The following is a 19927-nucleotide window of genomic DNA, read 5'->3' as shown; positions in this document are numbered from 1 at the left end:
ACCGATTTATAGTCCGCGCCCGCTGTTATTTAATAAATATAATACCCATATCTGCTGAAATTCCCAAGGGATTTTAATAATTTTTCGTCCAGATATTAACAATGAAGACCTAAATCGAATTATGGTGGCCCCAAACCTCTACAAACTAAGGTTTCTTAAGGAAACAGTATTTAGAAGATGAAAGGTGGAAAAATGGAATTCTCAATCTCAATAGATAGATAAATACTATATCCAGGCGATCCAAAGACTATTTAGAAAACTAGACGATGATATAGAAAAAGATGGAAAAATTGAATTATCATTTATATATCCTTACCTGAGTGTAAAAATTAGAAGAAGAGGGGCATAAAATGATATTTTGTGGGTATAATTCGACAGATTACGGGAGAAAAAAATTGTGTTTTTCTATTTAGAAGATGAAACGATGATATAGAAAAAGGAGGAAAAATCGAATTCTCATTTAAATATCACTATCTCAATCTGAAAATTATTTTTTTAATTCAAAGAATTGAATTCTTTAAATTCCGAAGTTCGGAATTCAAATAATTCCGAAATTCGTTAATGTGAGGTGGAAAAACTCTCATTTATATATCTCAATTTGATAATTAGAAGAGGATGGGAATAAAATAATGTTTTTCGGGTATAATTAGACATATTGCTAGAGAAAAACAGTAGTTCGAGACGACTCAAATGTAGATATTATCTGCTTTGATGTAGACTATTCAATTCTGCAATGTAGGTTGGGTTGCATACCCATAACTCTCACAATGTGAATAAAATGATTTTAGGGTATTATTATGTTGGTAACACTTAACACTTTATTCTAGAAAAAAAAAAGATTAAGGGAACACGTTATAACACGAACTTAATGAATATACTTGGACTGCCAATTCAATGAACAGCACAGAACACAGATATATAGGAAAACGAACAGGAAAATGACCACTGCCAGGTGGCCGCTATTTTGCGTGATTGTGTCCTTTCGATGTTGGTCACTCTGACAAATTTCAGTTGTGCCAAAGGAAATAGAAACTGATAGGGCTGGACGATTCTAGTCGATTTTATTCAAAGATTGATCTATTCTCCCGCAAAAATCGATCGATTTTTTCAAGGTGATCTTTTCAGTAATCGATGTATTTGTTTTTAAAATCGAAGATTCAATAATCTAAATGATCTTACAAGTTTATTTTTTAAAATACAGAAAAAATAAATGGAAGAAAGCCTTTTAACAGTGGATAATTTAGTTTTAATCTTACTACCTAGATATCGATCCCATTTATAATTGGAAGCGCCATCTATCATTGTACATTGATTACAGAGACAACCAAACATTTTGGTTGTCTCTGAACACTCCAATTTTACACTCTAATTTAATCAAGTAAAATTGGAGTGTTTCAGGTTTCAGACTGCTATCGTTGATTGAATATTTGTATATTCAAATATTCAATCAACGCTGCTATATTTTGTAAAGTGTAAATAAAGGTGAAGTTGCTAAAATGCGAGCTTCTGACTGGGCTAAAAGTTACCAGGCCAGGAACTTTGTCCCTGCTTTGGTGGGCGCTGATGTTTGTTTATAGAATTATTAGGTTATTTGCAGTTTCTTTTCTGTGATTCCCATAACTCCTATGTAAGTGATTTGGTTTAGAAACTCATAATAGTATATTTTTATTAAATTAATGTTCTTTTATGTTTTGAAGATAACATTTAAACTCTATCTACCCTTTTAGACCCAAGGATTAAGAAAATTTACTTTGGTAATCCAAATGCTAGTGCAAGAGCAATAAATTTAGTAAACATGTTATTAAAATACAACATCCAAAATAGTACTTCTCAACAAGAGGTGGATTCTCAAAAGTAAATGGGTGCTAATACAGATGCTAAATAATATACAGATACTAATTAGAACCTAAAAATAGGTGGAACAAATTGAGGAAGCGGACTCTCTTGCCAGACTGGGATCCGTGAATGTGCCGATGGGGCCGGAACCCATAGTTGGTATCGCCAAATGCGTTGCAATCGCGTCAATGAAGGGTCTGCTGGACAAGTGGACCCACCGAAGATGGAGTGAGTCCCCTGGTATGAGACAAGCCAAAGCGCACATAGGTGGGCCCTCTGCCTGTCTCACCAAAAAACTACTACGCCTAAAAAGACGCGAAATTCGGCTAGTGACAGGTCTTTTAACTGGTCACTGGCACTTAAGAAGCCATCTCCATACTATCGGTATTGCGGACAACCCGGAATGCCGATGGTGCTGTGAGGAGGATGAAACCGTTGACCATGTAGTCGGGGAGTGCCCAGCACTCACGCGCGCCAGGTTCAAATACTTGGGTAACACTTTCAGTGTACCCAGCGACTTTAAGTCCTTCAGACCAGAGAGCCTTATCGGTTTCTCTAAGGCCGTTGGGCTCTGGTAACCCCCGGTGGGGCATGACGGGTCCATAAGGAGACCTATATGCACAACTGCCTTGGCCGCCCACTGTTTCGTCAATTCATTCATTCAATTCATAGGTGGAACACATCTATCGCAACTTTCGTCTTTGCATTTATTAAATAGTTCCTACTGGTTAGATTAACGATCGATTTTGTTTATTTTTAATAAGTTCTAATGTTTCCTCAATTAGTAATATGACAATATTTATTTGTTTGCGATGTTTTTTGTATATTTTATGATTATCCTAGAACTTCATAATATTTTTTAGGAATATAATGTTTATTTTTGATTATGATTTATATTTTTTGTTTTTGTTTAATACATTTTCTATATAATTATATATATTTTTACAAGTACAGAGACAAGCATTTAGAATCGAATTTCCATTTTTAATAGGTTCGATCTTTTATTGCCGATTTACTTCTGGATCGATCTTAAATTAATTTAAAATAACGATATATTTTTAATACTGTAGTAGCTGCCCGGGATGAAGCATTAAACTTTTTTCCTAAATTGTGGTGGCGTTTGGTAAATGCCTACCGGCACTACTGGTTACTGGATTTGGATACTATTGAGCCGAAAGAGCATTCCATTACCGTTCTTGCCCGAGAAAGCCGGTAGTTATAGTTGTCTTTAGGGTCACCTTTGATTGTCGTTTTTTCTGAAAAAGGTCTCATTAGATATTCTTTCAGAGGGAATGCAGCATCTCCCACTAAAACGTATGGTGCTTCTAAATTAGACCCTGGCAAATTTTCTTCTTTGGGTATTTGTAGTCTTCCCAGCCCAAGAGCCTTTAAGGGGACAATTGTCAAACACTGCTGCGTCGTTATCTTTACCATAGGAGCCTACATCAATCATTACAAATTTATAATTTGCATTAGTTACAGCCTGTAATCCGATTGAAAAGTAACCCTTGTAGTTATAATACATAGAACCAGAGTTTCTCAGTTTTTTTATGCGAATGTGTTTCCCGTCGATGCTTCCAATGCAGTGAGGATATGGCCATCTGTCCCAAAAGCTTTGCGCTGTTAGTCTGATGTCTTTCATAGTGGATTTAGCCATGTGAACTGTTAATAATGTATTTCATATGGCTACACAAACTTCTATGACAATCTATGACATCTATGACAATGGAAACAGATAATTTCGAAATTCTTAATGAGAAAGCGATTTGGCGAAATTGTACCCCACTAGTCAACTATCTGAAATCAAAACGTTATTTATTTATACAAGCTCTTAAAAATTATTTAATGTAACAGAGTAAACATTCAGAACAACCCGAGGAACAGCCCTTGAAACAAAAATTATTTTCATTACATTAATAAAAGAAGGTTTAATTTACAATTTTTTTGTTTCAGGTGATACCGTCAAGAAGAAATGGAAACATCTGCGAGACACTTATTGTAGGGAATCGAAAAAAAATCGAAAACCCCGTTCAGGAGCTAATGCTGACAGCGAACCAAAATATAAAGGCACATGGCCTTATTTTGAATGCAGGTCATTTTTAAGAATAATAATAAAGCCTCGAAAAACTACTGGTAACATCGAACAATCAGAAAATTTACAAGGATTCTCCAACGAAGAAATCAATGGTACAATTCTATCGGAACTATGGATGACGAATGACAAAGCACAGGTGAACATATAATTGTTGAAGAAATTAGTGAGGTTAAGTCATGGATGTCTATGGCAGAGGACAGCATAAACAGCATGCACGGAAAGTAATGATCACTCTGCACCCATAATGACTACGATTTCCACATATGGGCTAGATACACAAGACTGCATCATTCTCCAACAGATGCCTTCTAGTTCCATTCTACAGCAGACGCCGTCACGTTCCATGCCTCCAAAGCGCGTAGCTTCAGTAACACAAAATCGCTCTTGTAAGAAAAAAAAGTTGGCGATGAATTTCATGAGGCTTTCCTAAAATTAAAAGAGAGGAACTTTTTACGTAAGAAACAAATCAACGAGGACGATGATGACATATGCTGGTTCAACTCTTTATTACCGTATATGAAACAACTACCAGCATTAAATAAACTGCAGTTTAAGACACATATGCAACAAATATTACTAAAATAACTAGAAAAAAATGATTCAGCTTTGCACTCCTCTAAGGTTACTCCTACAAACATGTTAGAGTAGATCAGAAGCAATAACCACTGTGAACTTTTTTACATATAATTATATAAATCCAATAGAAGTCAATAAATACTTTTTATTACTTACCTCAGAGTCAGCATTAATCTTTCTTCGGCAGATATAGGTCGTTTAAAAATTGTAGAACTTAATAGTATGGCAGGTTTTATAGCCTTTGAAATGTAATCAAATATTGTTGATAACATTCGTGCATACTCCTTAAATTTGGTGAGTTGACTTCTCAACTGTTTATACAGATGATGAAATTCACCATGTAAATGCCTTTCCAAGTATGTAATATTGGTTTTACTCCTTTTGCGTTGAAATTTTTTCACGAATTTGTATTTCAAGTAAGAGTTTTCAGAGCAAAAAAGAAATGCGTTTGTTTATAGTGAAACCACCGTGAAACTCTGCGGCATGACTGATGTGAGCGACACGATCCCCACATAGGACAGCGGCATCGAATCGCATCGCTTCGCCATTATAATCGCATCGCGTCGTTAGCTTCGTCGCTCACTTACAACTTAATCCATCTTAATAATGAAAATAGTCACCTTTTTAGATCAATATCATTTTTTGGTAATATTTCTTTTCAGCTTGCAAAGTTTTTCAAGTCTACAAATCTCACAATTGCTTTTAAAACTACAAACAGTTTAAAAAGGCAGCTAGTTAGTACAGTAGATCAGGCAGATTTCTTTTCAAAATCAGGGGGATATTCATTAAGATGTAATGACTGTAATGCCATTTACATAGGGCAATCGGGGAGAACAATTTCCACCAGAATAAAAGAACATACAAGTTTGGTGGACAGGTACAGGGATACTGACATGATTGAAACTAAATCGGCGTTTGCTAATCATTTATTGGCCTCCTCACATGGTTTTCCTTTAACTCAGGGAGCGGATATTTTGCATGAGTGCTCAAAAGGCAAAAAAACTGGACTTGTTGGAAAAAATAGAAATAACTAAAGCTAAGAAGAGCCCTGTCCTTGTGTGTGTGAACGATATTTTCACGTTTGAACCTCACCTCATTTATAACAACCTCTCTCAAAGAATTTAAAAAGTCTTTTCCTTCTCGATTTTATATATTTTTGGTTTTTATTGTTAAGATTGATTACTTATATTCACACTTATTAATATAGTTCGGATTGTTCCCCATGTTTGATTATGTTACTTGGTGGCCTATGGGTTAGACGCGCGCCTATGAATCTAAAGGCTGCTGGATAGTTCCCCACTGGTGACATTTTACTTTTTTATTTTTTAAGCATACATTTTTATCTATGGTAGGAATTGTTAACTTAATCTAGCTTTTCTTTTGTTGTTAGTTGTAATGTGATCTGTGTAGGTCTAGGTAATGAGTTTTATTATAATTTATAAGCGTTCTTTTTGTGAAAAATATCTTAATGTATTATTTAGGCCTGATGATGCTCCGATAGGAGCGAAACACGTGTAGCTTTGAAAAAATTATATGGATTTGATGAGACCGTGACTTTGTGTTTTTACCTTTGTTTTGTTTTTGTTTGGTCTCTTTGGAGAAAAATGGATGATACGTTTCTATTTAAAAAAATTATCGTTGACATCATATAATCTGTAAAATCGATATATGTCGAAAACAAGACCTAATAATATTTCCTGTATGAGTAGTTATATGAATAGGCATAAAACAGGAAAAGTGTGAAGTATCAAATTGTTCTTAAAATGACGTTCCTCCGACGACTTTGTATGACGTGTTCCTAACGTGCTTAAAGCGACGTCTTGGAGACGATAGTCTATGTCCCAATGACGTCGACGACCAATGAAGATCTAATTGAGACGTCTTTAAGGTTGTTTATAAGACAGAATTATTTTAATTAAAGCCGTTAAGTAATATTTTATTGTTCAATACGCTCTTAATACAACTAATATAAAATAGTTTTGTTTCGTAGTAGACTGTGTGCTGCTTGGAAAGTGATTCATAGGCATATGGCTCTTCACGGACGATCCTAATGTTCATAGATTAATACTACTGTCGTTACTGCCTATCGATGATTGAGTATTTTTTACCCAAATATTCAATCAACGGTTCTATGCTGTGATTACTTGCAAACAGTAGCGATTATAACCGAGTTAACCGCGTTTTTGAAATCAGCTGTTTGATTGTCAAATCGAAACAGATTTTGCTTTCATATTTGGAATTTGGTCTATAGGCTAAATTGCCCATATACCTCCCTCAGCTCTATGTCTTGGACTAAGGACTCGTTCTGAAATAAATCCCAAAGGAAAGCATTTTCTACATAATATTCACTAAAATTTGAATTTTTAATAGTGGCTGAATTGGGCATTTCGTCCATAATTAATTAGAACGTTCTCTTTTGTATTAACACCACAACAAAAATCAAATAAATAATGTTGTAATGTGTGTTTTTTTATTTCCATTTCATAATCTATAAATATAAAAGCAAACTTAGAATCGATTCCACGTTAACGTTAGCGTAAAATATATATTTCAGTCCTTCAACACTTCATCTACCTAATGGTAATGTTGTTGTTCCTACGATTTACTGACCTCTGAACTCCTAACGTTTGCGATTTTAAGTAATGCTAATAAATATTTGGGTATCAACATAAACCAATTATGTTTACTATTACTTCTAAGATAAAGAGTTCAAAATGTCAAATTCCCAATTTTGTTAAAATAACAAAATCTTGTTGTGATATATGTATATGTTTGGTTGTAGAATTTAAATTTATTTTTAGTTTAAAAATGTCATCAACAATATTTGTTTTGCTCGTGGCAGCTTCTATTGTCACATTTGCTGCTGCAGAGTATAATAATTATGAAAATAGTTATTCTAATAACAGAAATGATCAAGGGTCGATTAAAAACTTAGAATGGTCTGACTACAGGTACAGTATCGATGAAGGCAACTGCGATGGCATAAAGTTGGCTGAAGAAGATATAAAAAAGAATAGCGATCCTTACACAAGCAAAAAGACCACGGTAAGTCAGCTATTATATTTTAATTTGTACTTATTGTAATATTATCCTTATTAAAATTATTCTGCGGTTAAAAGCAATTTTACATCAGTTTTTAATAGTCCATGGATTATAAACATTATGATAATATTTTGTAAAATCAAAGTCACTAAAAGCGAATTCGAATTTAACTGATATATTCCAGACTACTTTGGACATATTATATATATACTCCATTTCAATATAGACACATATTGGAAAATGCGGGTAATAGTTGTAAAGAACACTGAAAAACTATTAACTATTTCTTAAAAACTACTTCTAACGATAATAATATATCAGAGTTCATTATATAAGATAAACTCACTTGTAATAAACAAAATATATAACACAAGGTCTTCTCCTCTAATAGTCCAGGCAGTTGGGCTTTTTACCTTGCAAAAGGTGTAGTAGAAGTTATTTTGGAATATGTTAGTCACGGATAGACTGTGACCAAAAATACAAAATTTCGACCTTGGGCGCGTCGCCATCTTGGATTACACATACTAAAAAAAGGTTTTTTGGCATTATGTCCGTAATGGTTAATAAAGTATGACATAAACAAAATTTCCCACATTTTTTGTATTTACACTTTTTTTTATACCTCTAATATACAAAAATTTACACGGACACAAACATGAAGTTCTTTGAAAAAATACTTGAAACAACCATTTTTTAGTTTTAAAAAATATGTTTTTAGCTATTTCAGTAATTTTGTTACCCCATGTTAAAAGAGGTGATATTTTTTCGCTATCGTTGATAGTAAAATGTCATATTTAATTACATATCTCTCACGAAATTGAAACAATACTCAGTTTGCAATGCAAACTGAAAGCTTATTTCCACACCACTATGAGGTAAAGCTAATCGGCGCGTTTTTTTACCGTGGTGTCCCCTGTAGGCCTACTCCACATATTTCACTTTTCATTTACATTTCAGTTTCTCTTTTAGATGGTCACGGTTAATTTATGTCTTCATCCTGAATTTCGTCATCTAAGTCATTACCAGTTCTTTGGATAATTAGGTTCTCAATTGATAATAGTTTCTCATCCTCGCTGTGGATGAGACTCTCTGTGGCATTGTCGCATGTCTGACCATTACAGAATCTACACATAATAGAGCAATTCAGTCCAGCTTTTCTGCAGCTACATGCTCCTCCGCACCCTTTTTTACAATGACATGAAATAATTTTTAATAATATTTCTGGAGCTGATTCCTCTGTCATAGTTACGGGAGAAAAACCATTTGCACCAGGTTTCCATTCCCAGTCGTCTGCCTTTTTTTGGATTCCATACCATTGTTATATAGTCGCAGACTATATTATGCACGCCACGTCGGGCCCGAAAAATCGTGTTTTTTTGGAAATAAAAATTCATATCTTTGGCTGTATGGCTAGCGAAACGATGAAATTTGGCATAGAGTCTCTCAATACATTGGGAATGATGGATCCGTAAACGAATTTTTTTTTCGGTACCACCAAACGAAGCTGTACTGTCTCAAAGTCAAAAATTCGTAAAAAAACGGGTCAAAATTCATTTTTGCACGAGATCTCAATTTTAACGCTGTCAAAAAAATTGAAATTTTTAGGCATAAAAGACTTTATAGTAATTCATGTCTGTATACTTTTTGGGCCCGATCGGTATACAGGGTGAGTTGTTATAAGCGAACAAAAGTGACTAAAAAAAAAATTCAAACTTCTCCAGAGGCTAAAAAAAATTTTTTATAAAAAAAGTGTTTCGGCGAAAAGACTTCGTTTTATAAGAGATTTGACATACTTGGAGCTTTTTTTTGTAAAAAATTTATTTTACGAGTTCTGGCATTTTCAGTTTTTTGGGATTTCCCGCCAAACGATACTTATTTTGGGAAATTTTTTTTTTTCAAAAAATAACTTCATTTTTTACCTTTCTTTTGCCATATAACCGAAATTTTTGGGAACCATACAGGGCGAGCAATAATGAACTTTACCCATGAAGGTCCGACCCGAAAATCACATTTTATTTAATAACTTTTTCGTAGTGGCACCTGGACCATTTATATTCTCAGGCATTAAATACTTTAATAACCCGATTATTTATGTAAAATTACAATCTTCCAACTTTAATAGGTTCTGAGCAATTCGAATTTTCGCGTTTAATTCATTTGCCGCGTCCCTGTACATGGTGAAAGGATCAAACAACATCTAAAGGATCCAAAATTTTGTTTTACAACACATACTAAAATTTCAGGGTTCCAGCGATAGTACAAGTACCCGAAAAATGCGATTTTATGAAAAAAGTCCATTTTTTTGCGTTTTTGCAGGTAATTGGAGGTGTCAACCTAAACTCTGATGAAATGGCTAGTGGGAACAATACTTTGACGCATTGTGGTTACAAATTTTTTGCTCGTAACAGGTGGCCGGGACTTGGTTGGGTTTTTTGTAAAATTATGAATGAAAATGAACCGGAAACGATCAGGGAAAGGAAGCACCGAATCAGAAAATGAATGGGCTTTCCGAATCTGTGCATATAAATTGGGGAAATTGTGTATTGCGGCCAGGAAAATTCGGCAAACATTTTGACGTCTTCGAAAAATGCCGTTTTTTTGAAAAGTCAGTGGTTTTATACCGGGGTGAGACGAAATGAAATTTGCCCGATTATTTTATTAAAATTATTCGAATATATACACGGGTCAGTCGTAATGATCTATTTAATTTAAAATAAGAATTTAGATATTTGGTGAGTTTTTACTATTTAATTTATTATTAATAAATGTTAACAATTCTTAAACATTGCTTTTGGGATATAAATAAAAATTTTTTGAAATTATTGATTTTTAAGGTTAGTCGAGTATCATAACTTTTTTGGTATTGGTGCGATTTGGTTGAAATTTGGTACCTAGTACCTATTTCGGATAAGATTAAGAAATTTTAACAGATATTTGACATGACTATGTTTTAAGGTCACGTGACTACCTTAACTTTCTTCCTATTTATCCGATTTGATTGAAATTTGGTATTTGGGGTTTATTTAGGATGCAATTATTAATTTTTCACAGATATTTGACATTTGACTTCCAGGTCACGTGACTATTATAACTTTTTTGCTATTGGTCTGATTGGGTTCAAATTTGGTATTTGGGCTTTATTTAGAATGCAATTATTAATTTTTGACAGATATTTGACATTTGACTTCCGGATCACGTGACTATTGTAACTTTTTTGCTATGAGTCCGATTGGGTTCAAATTTGGTATTTATGCTTTATTTAGGATACAATTAATAAATTTTAACAGATAATTGACATATTGAATGTTAAAGTCACGTGACTTCCATAACTTATTTGCTATTGTTCCGATTGGGTTGAAATTTAGTATTTAGGCTTTATATAGGATGCAAGTAATAAATTTTGACAGAAATTTGACATGTTGAATTTTTTAAGTCACGTGACTTCCATAACTTTTTTGCTATTGATCCGATTGGGTTCAAATTTGGAATTTGGGGTTTATTTAGGATGCAATTGTTGATTTTTTACAAAATTTTAAAATAATAAGTTCTAGGGTCACGTGACTATCAAAATTTCCTATTTGATTGAAATTGGCTATTAGATGATATGTATATATTTGTAGATAATATTTTGTATTACCCTATTCCTTTTATCTTATTTTGTTAAATTATTTCTTAAATTTGCTTTTAAAAAAAAAAATTAAGAAATCATCGGTTCGAATACATAGGCTTTAAAGGGAACTTATGTTCTCTCGTAATATTGTGGCATTATTATAGATTTTGAAAAATTTTGTCATAAAGCTTTTTTATTACTTTTTGAGTGGTCTTTAGCCAGAAAAAAGAAATTTTGAATTTGGAGCATGTTTTGAAAAAATTTTCATTTTGGGCCCGATTTTGTTCGAAAATCGATAAATGCAAATAAATAGGTTTTCTGTTAATTTTAGAGTTAAATCGATAATAACCTTTTTGAAAGGTATCCTGAAGTAGTACAAGATAGAAAAATAAAAAGTTGAAATTTTTCCATAGGGCTCTTGATAATTCGATATTTATGATTAATAGTTTTTTACAATTTTCTCCGAATCTGTGATAGCTATAATCAATTAGTTTTAACATTCAAATACCTCGTAACATTCCCTAGAACTTTTGTTTAAGAGAAAAAGTTGTCAGAGTTATAGTTTATTTAGAAAAAAATAAAAACCATTTTTTCGCAATTTTTCATGGCTATACCCCTTTCGATTTTGGAGCAAAAAAAAAATTTTTTTTCTTGGGTTTTTTTTTACTGGAAATTGCCAACTTAGGGCTTACATTATAATTTGTCGGTTATCATTTTAAGAAAAAAAATGCTACCGTGGGAAAAAACGAGTTTTCTTTTATTTTTTTTTACATTTTTACTAATATCTCGACTTCTATAGCTTCGATTCAATTCGTTGATGGTTTCTTTTATTTCTTATTCTCCTCCTGTCAATTCTTTTCATATTTTATTACTATTACTTTTCAAAATAAAAAGAAAAATTGAAACAAATCGACGTAAAATCCCTGTTTGTTCTATTTAAATAAATAGACCCTTATGGGAACTTCTCTCTGAATTTGGTATTTATGGTTTATTTAGGATACAATAAATTATGACAGATAACTGACATTTAAGTTTCAGCCTAGGTCACGTGACTACCGTAACTTTTTTGCTATTGGTCCGATTCTGTTCGAATTTGGTATTCAGGCTTTATTTAGAATACAATTAATATACTTCGACAGATATTTGAAATATAAGACAGTATATTGACACACAACGCGACTATATAACAAATTATGGTTCTTTGAAGCATGATACCCCAACCACTGGTCATCTCTTTTCTTGACATATAAACGTTGGTACACCTGATAATTTTTGGTTTTTTTTTAGAATTCCTTTATAGCCCTTCACAGACAAGACCTAAAGGTTCCAAACTGGTCCCCACGGACCAAAAGTATAGGAGCGAAGCGACTATACTTGTTGAACTTGGTGGCATGTTCTAAATGAATGATACCGTGCGGCATTCCTAGTTGGTGGGAGAGAGGCATGATTAAATATATTTTTTGTGGATGATCTTACAAAAAATTTGTACCAAAGTTCTTCTAGGGTCTCTTTTTCCATGTCACCGCCATACAAAGCGACAAAAAACTGTGCTCCTCTTTCCTCAATACATGCTGGTGTGGCGTCATGTTGTTTAAAGACGTCAATGATGCCAGTGAGTTTGGGGTATTTTTGAATAATTGATAAAAATTTCAGTTTTCCTTGGTTAAAAAGGGACGATGTTGTGTCACAGCCACTAAACGCATGAAGGAAGAGAATGTTCTCAGCTGCCTCTTTTTGTTGTAAGCCCTTTGCAGAGTACACTCTTTCAGGATTTTTACCTCTCCCAGGTTTGCAAAAGTAAATGTTGTCTAGATATGGCGACATCAACGCTGTTAGTAGAACTAAAAGATCCACGTCTTCTCCGATGATGAAAACTGCATCAAATGTTGATCCTAAGGAAATCGCTGTATTCACAATCATAACATCAGCATCTTCTTCAGCCTGCTTAACTGTAATAATAGTTTCTTTAAATTTTTTTGTCAACATCGAAATCAGGCGAAGTTTGTTGCTTTCATTGTCTAAAAATCGTTCTTGCGAAACTTGAACCAACATTGATTCGTCAAAAATAACATCGACAGTTGTTTGCTCTTTGATCGGCGGCGGCTTAGTCGTTCTGCTGCCTTTGTACTTTTTTGGCGATCTTCCGGATATCCATCAAAAACAACGACGGCATTGGAACCATTTTTTACATACTGAATATATTTTTCGCATATTGACTTGAAAGAATCATTACGATGCCATAGAACTTTGTGTAACAGATATCCTCCATCCACAACACTGATTTTGTTATGTCCGAGATAGACATTTTCGGTACATTGCGTAAATGCGGAATATAACGATGATTTCGTACCTTTACGCATTCCGTCTTCTGAGAAAAGTGACAGAGGAAATGGAGAAAGCTCAAATTTAAGGTAATTCTTCAACTCGTCGTAAGATTTCTTCGTAATGCACGTTCTCTGGAATAATATTAGTGGGTTTATAGGAACTGTTTCCTCGCCGACTTTTATGCTACTATTAACCGCTATTAATGGAGTAATCTTATCCTAAATTTTCACACGTTTTAATCATAATAGAAGATTAAATATTCCTCATCCATTCTTTTTGTTAAAACTCTTATTTTGCAATCCATATTGATTGACATAATATTTAAAAAAGTTAGTATGTTATTAAAAAAAATGTTTTACTTAATTACTGTTTCTATGTTCAAACTAATTTTTATTAATTTGTTGCAGTATACCTGGACCGGTAGAGAAATGTTTCATGTTACCTGTATTCGTGTGCAAAATAGAATGCCCAGAAACGAAAATGCTGCTGAAGCAAGGATATCGGATGGTGGTGTAGGAAAAGGACACGTGAGAATTGAGATGCTTTCCAAAAATGGTCAGGCTACTAATTTCCACATAGAAATTTGGGGCAAAGAATCAACAAAGAACAATAACGTTGCTTTTTTAACATATTCATCGAATATTTTATATGCAAATGGAAAAAAATACTGCGAGTGTCAATAAATATCTAATAGGTACTATATATTTTGTGTAACCTCAAACTTCTTGAAAAGTCAGTTTACTCTAACTATGATAGATAGAATTAATTTTGTTTTTTAAAAGTAAAATATTCTATTTATTAGCTATTTCAGTTTAATAGTTTGGAAAAATTAGAGCTACTTATCTATGTTATATATATGCAAATAATTAACTTAAAATGTTATATTTAAGCCGTCAGCCAAGAAGATTTGATCTTTGGTTAAATAGTTAGTTTTTAAGATTTAAAATAAATAGACTATGTTTTTGTAAAAACATTATATCAAATAAAGAATTAAGATTTTAAAGTAAATCCCTTATAACTTCTCTATAATGAGGTAAGTTTATTGCTTTGAATTATAACATATCAAAAAAATCCTCGGAATTTTGGTGAACTTTTGATTTTAGGAAGATATAAACATAGATTGCTTTTTAAGTCTATGAAGTTTTTACAAAATTTACCATATAAGACCAATAATTTCAAGAAATAACTAACAGTAAAATGACGTAATTTCGTAAGATACAGAATGTTTAAATTACGAAGACCTTACTAATCCGGATATGTCTTGTTTTGCGAAAAGAAATACAAACTTGCGCATAATATAAAATGAGATTTGTCTTGTTTTGCTTGAACTCCGCACGTTTGAATTTAGATACATGCAGGAGATGTCTTCTTTTGTGAAAATCTTTTAAAAGCTTGCCCTAGACATAATACATTTATTACAAAATCCTAAAAAAGATAATTTGTGTTTAAAATGGACATGTCTGCACAAACACACCATCCGGGATGTTAATCAGACCGTAAACGATGTGCAAGTGTTCGTTAAGCGTATCTTCCTATTCTAATGATCATACTTTAGAACTGATGATCTACATGTATCTGACAAAATAAATTATCTGACTAGACCAGCTGAAATCGGTGTGGGTAGGAGTATCTTAAGAGAGATCGATGTTCGTGTCTCTCGAAGGATTTTCATCAAATTTCCTCTCCCTTATCTAGCGTTATAGGATAAGTATCCAAACTCTTTTAAGAATTCCTTAAAAAGATTACTAGAAAAGTGTTTTTTCTATTAAAACGAAGTTTGTTAGTTAAAAGCTCTTGTATATATAGCGACTTAAAATAATTAGATATTTTTTTGAAATTTAGATTAATTTATATAGTGAGTTTTTTTACCAGTTATATCTAATAAACTAAGATTTAACATTTTAATACATAGCTCTATATGTTCTTATTGTGCCCCCCTTAGTGTGTTTGCGTCATGTCATAGAACTATTGTGTTCACATGAAAGATGATATACCTGCATTGTCCAAACTGCCAAATAGAAAAAATATGTTTACAAGAGGCATCGGATTTCTGTTCGCATTAGATGTGATTAGAAATTCTTACATGTAAGTATTTGCCTTATATTTATTTAGGAAAGTATTTATATCAATTAAACAGTTTTATACTAAACTATAAATAAGATTGTTACACAAATGAGTTAATAGTTATAATGACATTACCAATTTCAATGGCAATGTTTTTTCAACTATGTGGAACTCCTGTGCGTAACTAACAATTAGTGATTTTGAATGAAGTAATTTTTAAATATATCTGAGGTTATTAACCACAAATATATCAGCAAGTTTTCTTCATATCAACAATAATAACGTAGTTAAATATATTGTTTCTTAATTAATAGGATCATAAAAATTATTAACAGAATTTGACAGTAGCAAAATTAGATCTTATTTTCTATAACAGCACGAAAGATGGTAACGCCACAGTCTAACAGAAAAAATTGAAATCTATACAGTGTGGCCCAAATTGGGTGTACATGTATGGGTATCTTGGAAACTATAAGAGATAGAAAATTGGTTAAATGGGGAAAGTTGTAGGGCATTTAGTTACCAATTAAATGCCGCTTTCAGAACGATTTTATCTTTTTCCGATTTTGAAATATTTGGAAAAAATCAAAAAGTTGCATTTTTGAAAAAGGGCTGTATTTTTTTTATTTCAACGTATTTTTAAAATCTGTAAAAACATTATTAGGACAACTTTTTAAGGACAACGCATACCTGAATTCAGTTTTTGTTTTCGACGTTTCGGTTCTGAGATTCCATCCTCAACTTCTTTTTTTCTTATGGCGGCCATTTTGTTTTTTTGCTAAATTAAAAAGATCTTTTTTTTCCCTTTAAAATGATGTATAACACTTTATGAAAATATTTTATGTTTACGTCAAAAAATTAAATAGTTTATTTTTCGCTGAGTTGGCCATGGTTTTTATTGGCATTTTGTCGTACACACAATTATTATTAACTTACTAACTTCCTAACTTATACTTTTACGTAATTTCTAAATAAAATAAATAACTACCTGTAACAATAATATTAAATGAAACTATTCAAAATGACGGCCATTTTTGTTAAAACATTTTTCACATTTCTTTAAAACACTTCTAGTTACCTTGCGCAGGGTGTTTTTATTTATATTATTTAAGACAGTCTGAACCCTGTCCTCTAGTTGTTCGAGAGTCGCAGGTGGTTTAAACTCGTAAACTTCATTTGTAACATATCCCCAAAGATAAAAATCCAAGGGTGTAATATCTGGAGACCTAGCTGGCCAATTTACAGCACCGCGGTTCGCGATAAGTTTATTGTTAAATGCTTGCGTTAACAAGTTTTGAACGTCCCGAGTATCATGTGCGGGACACCCGTCTTGTTGAAACCACACTTCACTCCGTATTTGTTCTTCAGGTATTATAGCTTTCACGGTAGGTAATATCTGCGCTTCCAAAAGATTTAAATATCTTTGACCTGTCAATATTTGGTGATAAATAAAGGGACCAATAAGGTGATTATCTAAAAACAATTATAGCATTTTAGTTGAAAATAATTTTGTGGAGTGGGTAATTAACTTACCATACATACCACACCATACATTAAATCCAAATCTTACTTGTAGCCTACGTTGAATGACGATTATGCCGATGATAAAAATGACGATTATGCCTGTTGAATACTCCGCAGTTGCTAAAAAACGTCTCGTCGGTCTAAATAATTTTCCTGCTGAAATTAGGTATTTCTTGACATTGCCTTACAAACCAGTTTGAAAATTCTAATCGTCTTGGGTAGTCTGTATCCCTTAAAACTTGAACAATAGTAGGCTTTTATGGACGATATTTTTTTTAAGGACTCTTTGAATGGTAGTCCTTGGTATATTCATATCAGTTGCAGCTTTTGGAGTCAATGTTTTTGGGTTCGCATTAAAATGGTCTAAAATGTTTTCATCGCGAGCTTCATTGTCCCTTTGATAATTTTCTGGGGTTGGTATTTCAAAACTTTCATGAGTTCTAAGGTTCATAACAAGCATAGCGAATAGTCTTGGATCTGGCAGTTGTCTCTCAGGATACAGTTCCAAATATCTGGCGATTGCAAGATTTGCATTCCTATTACATGTAATATAACATTCCCATATGTCAAATTTTTCTTCACTGGTATATCGCATGGCAAATTTTGGAAATTACAATTTTAGACAAAACTCACTAAAAACAAACGAAAAGAACTAAATACGAAAAAACTATTTAACACTAACAAGAAACAGAAACATGAAATGAACAAGATAAAAACTACTAAACAAGATAAAAAGTTAAATCAAATAAATAATATTTTGCAGAATTGTTAGTAAATGACCCTAAATTATTAAATAATAATAATTGTTTATACGACAAATTGCCTCCGTAGTCATGGCCTCCGCATTCGTGGCCAACTCCGCGAAAAATAAACTATTTAATGTTTTGACGTAAACATAAAATATTTTCATAAAGTGTTATACATTATTTTAAAGGGAAAAAAAAAAGATCTTTTTAATTTAGCAAAAAAACAAAATGGCCGCCAAAAGAAAAAAAGAAGTTGAGGATGGAATCTCAGAACCGAAACGTCGAAAACAAAAACTGAATTCAGGTATGCGTTGTCCTTAAAAAGTTGTCCTAATAATGTTTTTACAGATTTTAAAAATACGTTGAAATAAAAAAAATACAGCTCTTTTTCAAAAATGCAACTTTTTGATTTTTTCCAAATATTTCAAAATCTGAAAAAGATAAAATCGTTCTGAAAGCGGCACTTAATTGTAATTAAATGGCCTACAACTTTCCCTATTGAACCAATTTTCTATCTCTTATAGTTTCCAAGATACCCATACATGTACACCCAATTTGGGCCACACTGTATACTTTGGTAACGCCAACCAGCAGTTGTTCTGGCGGGCAAGGTACACTTCTATTTTTTATAATACATGCATAGCCGCTTTATACGTATTTGATAAAGAAAATCAGATGCGTTGTAATTTAAAATTATTAATTTTTTAAATCCCCGGATACCAATTTTTACATTATCGTAGATTTAGATTTATTAAAAAATTATTGTTTTATTTACTGTGTTTCAAAAACGAATCAACTTTGAGAACCCGCATTTGTGTAAACTTTTATATTCACTTTTAAACCCTGTATACGTACCTAAGGCGTTGATTAAATATTTGAATATTTAACCCAAATATTCAATCAACGCTTAAAGTATTAACATTTCCTCGTGAATCATTTTATATAAGGTCACTTGTAAATCGTTTTAGTTAAATTTTAATCTTTTTCCGAAGTTTGGGAGAAGTCGTCCTTATTCTCCCGAAGATGCTTACATCGTTAGCGAACCGATGAATATCGAGAATAAAATAAAAAGTCTTAGTTAATGGTACAATCTAGACCTTTACCAAAAACAGGTATAAATTTGCACTTTTTGCAGAAAGTATTTTCTGCACAAAAAAAACGCAATAATTAACCATTTAATTTTTAATCAGTTAATAATATTGAACATTTTTATGACAAGAAATGGACGGTACATTAAGGTAAAAATACACACTGCATATGTATTGCGTGTTAATTAATTACGCGAACCGTGAAAATATGGAAATACCAAGAATAATGAAATTCAAAAATGTAAAGAACGAAGCGAAGAGAGCACTGAAATTTTTTAAAAGCCTCTAATAGCTTAATCGCGTTACCCTGTATAATTTTTTTAGTAATGAAATGAAACAAAATTGTAAATGAAATGTAATGAAACAAAAATGAAACAAAGTTTCTTTACGCACGAATGCATGGAAATTTTGACGTTATAAACCCTGGAGGGGTAAAATCTTAGTTCTTCTTTCTTAGTAGTTTTTTATTTTTTAGGTGCATCGCTACCAAATGCCAGAAGCTAACCATCGACACCTAACATCCGCAGTGCGTTTTATGGTTAGTTATTAAAATATTTATTAGTTAAAACAATAAGTCCCCACATTAATTCTAAAAATCTGTAACAATAAAGATTAATTTAATGTTTTTTTTTTATATTAAGGTTACCTCTTTAAACTTGATCAAAAAACTGTTAAATAATTATTGCATTTTGAACTAACAACTAAAGCATTTGGTTTGAAAAGTTACAAGAATTATCATTATTTTCTTAAATATGAATTATAATTATAATCATTGACTATTTATTAGTTTTGCATATTAAATAGGAATGTTTATTCAAAAACCCAGCAAATAATAGAGATACGAGTACAGTCCCTAAGCAAAGTGATTATACAAGAAGAAAACTAGCAGCGGAAAAAACTTGCGATCTGATATAGAATTTAATTTTAATTTTAATTTTTATAGATTTTTTCTACCTATGGTTTAAAAGAAATAAGAAACGCTGCAAAATGAATTTAACCGTAAATTTTAAAATCGGTTATC

The 19927-nt window shown here is 32.3% G+C and overlaps 1 long non-coding RNA gene across 1 annotated transcript; it reads left to right on the top strand.

Annotated features, from left to right (window-relative positions):
- Positions 1–7078: 7078 nt before the first annotated feature.
- LOC126742258 (uncharacterized) lies at positions 7079–14492 on the top strand. Its single transcript, XR_007662513.1, has 2 exons — positions 7079–7552; positions 13892–14492. It is a non-coding gene; the product is annotated as an uncharacterized LOC126742258 (long non-coding RNA).
- Positions 14493–19927: the final 5435 nt, after the last annotated feature.

The sequence above is a fragment of the Anthonomus grandis genome, chromosome 1 (assembly GCF_022605725.1).
Source record: "Anthonomus grandis grandis chromosome 1, icAntGran1.3, whole genome shotgun sequence".
NCBI classification, from domain to species: Eukaryota; Metazoa; Arthropoda; class Insecta; order Coleoptera; family Curculionidae; genus Anthonomus; species Anthonomus grandis.
This window is presented reverse-complemented; position numbering and strand designations above follow the sequence as displayed.